The sequence below is a fragment of the Bubalus bubalis genome, chromosome 13 (genome assembly GCF_019923935.1).
Source record: "Bubalus bubalis isolate 160015118507 breed Murrah chromosome 13, NDDB_SH_1, whole genome shotgun sequence".
Taxonomy (NCBI): domain Eukaryota; kingdom Metazoa; phylum Chordata; class Mammalia; order Artiodactyla; family Bovidae; genus Bubalus; species Bubalus bubalis.
This window is the reverse complement of record NC_059169.1, coordinates 5,202,561-5,209,713: the sequence shown is the minus strand read 5'-3', so window position 1 is coordinate 5,209,713 and position 7,153 is coordinate 5,202,561.

The following is a 7,153-nucleotide window of genomic DNA, read 5'->3' as shown; positions in this document are numbered from 1 at the left end:
TGTGCTGGGCAAGACAGGCTCTGACGGATGGAGTCACTCATTCACTGGCTCATTCACTCATTCACTCAACAGGAAATGTGGAGGATCCGTGCTATGGCAGGCACCACGCTCAGGACACGGGGAGGAGGCAGGGATGAATGAAGCCCATCAGCTCACATGCAGGCCAGGAGGCTCACGGAGGCAAAGACTGGTAATAGGAAGAGAAGGTGAGCTCTCCAATGAAGAGCTGGAAATTGTTGTGATAAACAGTGAAGTATTGGGATGATGATGTGCTTAGTTATAGAGATACAGACATGCCTTAACTGGTGTGGAAAGATGCACAGCAAATATTACTAGGTAATCCACGCTCAGTCACTCAGTTGTGGCCGACGCTTCACAACCCTATGGACTGTTGCCTGTCAGGCTCCTCTGTCCATGGGGTTTCCCAGGCAAGAATACTAGAGTGGTTTGCCATTTCCTCCTCCAGGGGACCTTCCTGACCTAGGGATCGAGTTGACATCTCTTGCTTTTCCTGTATTCTTTGATAACTGCACCACCTGGGAGAGACTAAGTAAAACCCAGGTTGAAAAAAAGAATAAGAAGGTTATGCTTGGCGTGTGCCCTTCAACTAAACATGTGTGTGAGTGTGTGTGTGTGTGTGTGTGTGTGTCCACTTGCATTACAAGATAAGTAAGCCAAGTGTTAAGCTGTTAGGACAGAAAATATCAGTATGTAGAACTATGGGTCATTCTCTACTTCCTTTTTTCTACCGTCATGCATTTTCTGAATCTTTTTATAGAAAGCATGTATTGAGTTTTCAAAGGTGATAGATTACTTTGCTGATTATAAAACAGCATGTTGATTGACAAATATATCAAATAGTGTAGTACAGAAGTGGTTAAATAGGAAGTAAAAGTTTCTCATTAATCTCGATTCTCAGAAATAATGACCATAATCAATATATTTTATAGAAATCTACATTATTATTTGTCTATATTTTGAAAGGGAATTATCACTGGGATTCTGTTACAAAATTAGATGTTGAGATTTTTGTGTTTTTTTAATGGACAGACCAAAACATGTTTAACCAAATTTCTATTATTAGACTTTCTTTCTCCTTTCCTTCCTTCTTTTCTATCTTTCTTTCTGCCAGCAAGTTGGTATTACATAACACTGTGCATATATCATCTGGAACTTTTCAGAATATTTCCTTAAATCCTACAGATGGAATTAATGAGCCAAAGACCTATTTGCCTATCATATACATTGCAAATACTTCTTGAAGCTGTATTAATGAAAAGGAAAAAACTTCAAATAAGTGCAATTATAATCCTCAGATTTGGAAAGCTTATATCACATGCAATTACTTTAAGCAGGGTACTACAAGAAAAAAAAGTTGATCAGGGTCACAAGAAATTAAAAACATTATTTAAAAAAATGGTAAATGATCTGAGAAGCAGAGAAAAGTAGATAAATAAACAGAAGTACATGAAACAAAGTGACTCTTCCAAAACACATAGAAAATGTGAAATTATTGTTTGAGAGGAAGCTAAAAGATAAAAACAAGAGTTACAGATCATTACTTTAACCATATGTCAAAGAGGTATTTTAAAAGAAGAAAGTGAAAAGAATTGGGGGGTGCAGGATGAATTAGGGGTTTGGGATTGAGAGAGGCACAAACATTAAATATAAAAGGAATGACAGGGTCCTCCAGTAGAGCACGGGAGACTGCATTTACTACCTTGTAATAACTTATAATGGAACAGAGTTTTTAAAAGAATATATATGTGCATGTGAGTATGTATGTTGTGTGTGTTAGTCGCTCAGTCATGTCCAACTCTTTGTGACCCCATGGCCTACCTCGCCAGGCTCCTCTGTCCACAGAGTTCTCCAGGCAAGAATACTGGAATGAGTACCAATTTCCTTCTCTAGGGGATCTTCCTGACCCAGGGACTGAACGAAGGTGTCCAGCGTTGCAGGCAGATTCTTTACCATCTGAGCCACCAGTATCAGTTCAGTTCAGTCACTCAGTCACGTCCAACTCTTTGCGACCTCGTGACCACAGCACCCCAGGCCTCCCTGTCCATCATCAACTCCCGTCCACCCAAACCCATGTCCATCGAGTCGGTGATGCCATCCAACCATCTCATCCTCTGGCATCTCCTTCTCCTCCTGCCCTCAGTCATTCCCAGCATCAGGGTCTTTTCAAATGAGTCAGCTCTTCGCATCAGGTGAACAAAGTACTGGAGTTTCAGCTTCAACATCAGTCCCTCCAATGAACACCCAGGACTAATTTCTTTTAGGATGGACTGGTTGGATCTCCTTGCAGTCCAAGGGACTCTCAAGAGTCTTCTCCAGCACCACAGTTCGAAAGCATCAATTCTTCAGCACTCAGATTTCTTTATAGTCCAACTCTCACATCCATACATGACCACTGGAAAAACCATAGCCTTGACTAGATGGACCTTTGTTGTCAAAGTAATGTCTCTGCTTTTTAATATGCTGTCTAGGTTGGTCATAACTTTCCTTCCAAGGAGTAAGCGTCTTTTAATTTCATGGCTGCAATCACCATCTGCAGTGATTTTGGAGCCCAGAAAAATAAAGTCAGCCACTGTTGCCACTGTTTCCCCATCTATTTCCCATGAAGTGATGGGACCAGATGCCATGATCTTAGGCCACCAGGGAAGCCCCAATATATGTATAGACACACACACATATATATAACTGAATCACTTTACTGTACACCATAAACTAACCCAACATTGTAAACCAACTATATTTCAATAAAAAATTTAACAAATAAACAAAAAAGAACTAAAAATAAACAGATTCTTATTCCAAGTTGATCCACTTGCAAAAGACTCAAAAAATAAAGAATGACCTCAGGATGAACATTAAATCTGGTAAAGCATGGTCTCAGTGTAAAGACCTTGACTGCGTGGCTATACAACCTTCAGATGGACTCTCAGAATATTTTATGTGTGTACTTAGCAAGGCTTCCAATAATCTGAAGGCCATTACTCAGAGATTTTTTCTCTTTGATGGTGAGTACTGTTAAGAATTAAGATGTCTCAAGGATTCTTCTAACTAAGCAAAAATGTTCTGAGATCTTAAGGGTGTTTTCCCATAGCATCCTGACTCTTGGCTCAAATGAAGAGCCTATGTGACTTTTGTCTGGTGAAGTGTACTATTAAAATAATGTGATACACAAGGAACCTATGACATTTTTAAGAGAATTATATCAGCTTGAACTGAAGGAATCAGAGGGAAATGGGTTACCCCCTCCCCAACTACAATGGGCAGAAAGAAAGTAGTAGAAACATTCAGATGTGAACAGTCTATGTATTATGGAAAAAGAAAGATGGCTTGAGGGAAGAAAGGAGAAACTGGGGCCCGGAGCCACGAACCATGGAAAATCATTCCCAGGAAGCAGAATAATTCAAAGAACTGGCAGTACGTGCCCAGCTGGATTTGATAACTGCTCTAGACGAGTGACTGGCATCATGCACCTCCCATCTTCCTCACTTTTGAACGAGAATGTCATTTGTGGTTTTGCTTTGCCTATCCGACATTGTGTTAATATGTCTAGTGTGTGTGCATAGATAACGTGTCTCTTTGATTCACAGGTTTTCAAACACAGAGGGCCCACACTCAAGGAGCTTCATCTACACCTGGGCCTCATTTAGATCATAAAACCTTGACCCTTGAACTTGGACTTGAAGCCATCATTGTACAAGTAAAACTTAGGTGGAAAGGAGGGCTTAGGAAGTGGTGTGGAGGGCAAGGGCAGTGCACATTTTGCATGTGGGAAATATGTACATATATTAATAATCTGCAGTAAGAGAGTTGATCCTGGTGAATTCAAGAGAATGAGATTTTTAAAATGGTCTTCCTATCTCCCACACTGAATCTGGTTGGGCTCCCTGACTACTTTATAACAAATCATAACAGAAGTGGTGTTGTGCTACTGTCCACGCCTAGGATTTCAGACTGGCCATTCTGCATCCTGTCTCTTAGAATGCTTGCACTTAGCAATAAGCCACCAGGCTGTGAAAGCCCAGACCACATGCACAGGCCACCTGGAGGCACCGTGGCAGGGAGTCCCAGCTGAACCCCCCGGAGAACTGTGAAGGGCAGATCACACCCCTGCCTCCCTGGGTGGGAGTCTCTTAGATAGCCAACCCAATAGACCTTTAGATAACTCAGGTCCTGGCTGCTCCTGACTGCAACTAGATGAAATATACAAAGCCAGAAGACCTCATGGCTGAGGCCAGGCAACTAACAGAATTCCATGGGATAATAATATCCTGTTGATTTATGCCTCTATGCTTTACATATATATATATATATATATATAATATATATATATATATATATAATCAATATCCATATTATGTAGAAAGCTGCTACAAGTCAGTAAAAAAGAAAAAGCTCAATACAAAAAAAAAAAATGGGCAAGGAATTCAGTTCAGTTCAGTTCAGTTCAGTTGCTCAGTCATGTCTGACTCTTTGCGACCCCATAAACCACAGCACCCCAGGCCTCCCTGTCCATCATCAACTCCCGGAGTCCACCCAAACCCCTGTCCATTGAGTCGGTGATGCCATCCAACCATCTCATCCTCTGGCATCCCCTTCTCCTCCTGCCCTCAATCTTTCCCAGCATCAGGGTCTTTTCCAATGAGTCAGCTCTTTGTATTAGGTGGCCAAAGTATTGGAGTTTTAACTTCAACATCAGTCCTTCCAATGAACACCCAGGACTGATTTCCTTTAGGATGGACTGGTTGTGCAAGGAATTTGAAGAGGCAAAAACAACAACTATATATATATGCATAATAAACAAGCCCATAAAAATGTTTATCAACTCTCAGAGAAATACAAATCAAAACAACGAGAAGACTGTGTTTTCTATCTGATTAGCAAAAATTAAGATGACAGATAAACCTAAAATAAATCTGGAAAATGACTGATTTGATATCAAACGTTACCAGCAATGGAAAAAGAATTGACATCATGTTGGAAGACAAAGGGTGCATGGGTGTCTACAAGTTCACAGCCTTACAATGAGCAGGTCATGGAGGGCCATCTCTGAGGTTTCAAGATGCCCCACCCACTACCACCAACCCACGTCCCCCACCCCACCCACACACACACACCAGCTGTTGGGGAGTAAGTGTCTGCACACAGGGGCAGTGATTGAAAAGGAAAATAGAATCAAGGAGAGAATTTTGCCAGCCAGGATCAGTTCAGCTTGTCTGGATGTTGAGCAGCAGAAAAAGGTAAAGGAACCAGGGTGTGAAGTTGCTGGAAATGACTCAAATAAGCTCTCTCTCAGAGCAGAAGGTGGAGAAAGCAATGGAAACCCATTCCAGTACTCTTGCCTGGAGAATCCCATGGATGGAGGAGCCTGATGGGCTGCAGTCCATGGGGTTGCGAAGAGTTGGACATGACTGAGCGACTTCACTTTCACTTTTCACTTTCATGCATTGGAGAAGGAAATGGCAACCCACTCCAGTGTTCTTGCCTGGAGAATCGCAGGGATGGAGGAGCCTGGTGGGCTGCTGTCTATGACGTCACACAGGGTCGAACACGACTGAAGCGACTTAGCAGCAGCAGAAGCAGCAGAGCAGGAGGGAAAGGGATTCAGAGTCCTTGGGATGATGCTGGTCATACCTGTGAGCCTCAGCAGACTTCCAGACGGAGGGACTCAGCCTGCAGAGGCACGGCAGATACAGAAAATATCAGAGGTTTATCTCTTTCACTTGCTGCAATATAACTAATTGTACTAGGCTAAAAGAATATGTCAACATTTGTATTGAAGTTTAGCCCAGATATCATCTTAGCTATTGTACCAAGTACTTCACCACCAAAATAAAATCCCCTCTGACATCTCTGTCCCTACCTCCTTGCCTCCAAAAGGTTGTGGGGACCACAATGAACTCCCAGGATGAACTCCTGCAGGGTGAAGCCATCTCAGCGATAAGGAAATAAATTTGAAGTTCTCCCTGACTTGAGCAGGAGAAAGGATCTGCCCATCCAGACTTCACTCTTCACAAGAAGGTGCCCCAGACAAGTGCCTGCTCCAACCTGGTTCCCCTGAATCAGGACCACAGGCACTTGCTCGTTCTCCAGCTGGAAAACCTCACTCACTTTCTGTCAGGGGTGGCTCACAGATGGTTTTCGCCTCTTGTTCTTTTTTTCAGAGTTGTTATCCTTCTCAAGCTGCAACCCCGACATGTCTGAGCAAGCACTGCTGTTTGCTTTCTCCAATGTCAGCGGCATTCTGGAATAACAGGGTGGAGGTCAGGGTCCTCCTGTCCTGGACCACTCTTCTCATCAGTGACCGCTGGGAGCCTCCTGATTGCCCTGCAGAGCCATCTATTCATTAAACACGTCTCCTCAAATGTTAAACCGTGTAAGTACAGCATCTAATTCCACTTTTGGGAGAAAATGGAGTCTATTTTCCAAGCTCTAGCTTCAAGGAATGATAAATTCCTTTTTGATCTTAGGGACCCTGACCTCTGCCCTGTGCAGACTGCAGTCTCACTGCCAAGCCATGCCAGCTTCCACTAGCCCCTCATTTGCTACCTGTGGTGATGGCACCTCTGGGGTGGGCAATGCTTAGTCACTCAGTTGCATCTGATTCTTTGCAGCCCCATGAACTGAAGTCTGCCAGGCTCCTCTGTCCTTGTGGATTCTCCAGGCAAGAATACTGGAGTGGGTTTCCATGCCCTTCTCCACAGGCTCTTCCCCATCCAGGGATCGAACCCAGGTCTCCTGCATTGCAGGCAGATTCTTTACCATCTGAGACACCGGGGAAGCCTGATCACACCACTATTGTGCTATATTTATCCAACATGTACTGGAAGTGGTTTACCAGTTCCTGGCACCATGTAATTATCACAAAGCCCTCACACACTGTAATAAACGCGATTTCTCCAGGGCCACTACATGGCCCATTCAGGCAATGATTATTTTTAGACGGAGGTTCTAGTGGCCGGTTTTATTCCCAAAGCCATCTCCTATTTGAGTGCTCCATTTGGCTTCAAGAACCAAACCATGCCCATCACATTCCCACGAGGTTTTTGCAGAAAGGCAAGCCTACTCCCACTCCTGAATTAATGAACCCCTCTTGCTGTCAACTGTAGCTTAATGGATTTCACCATCCTGTGTATTT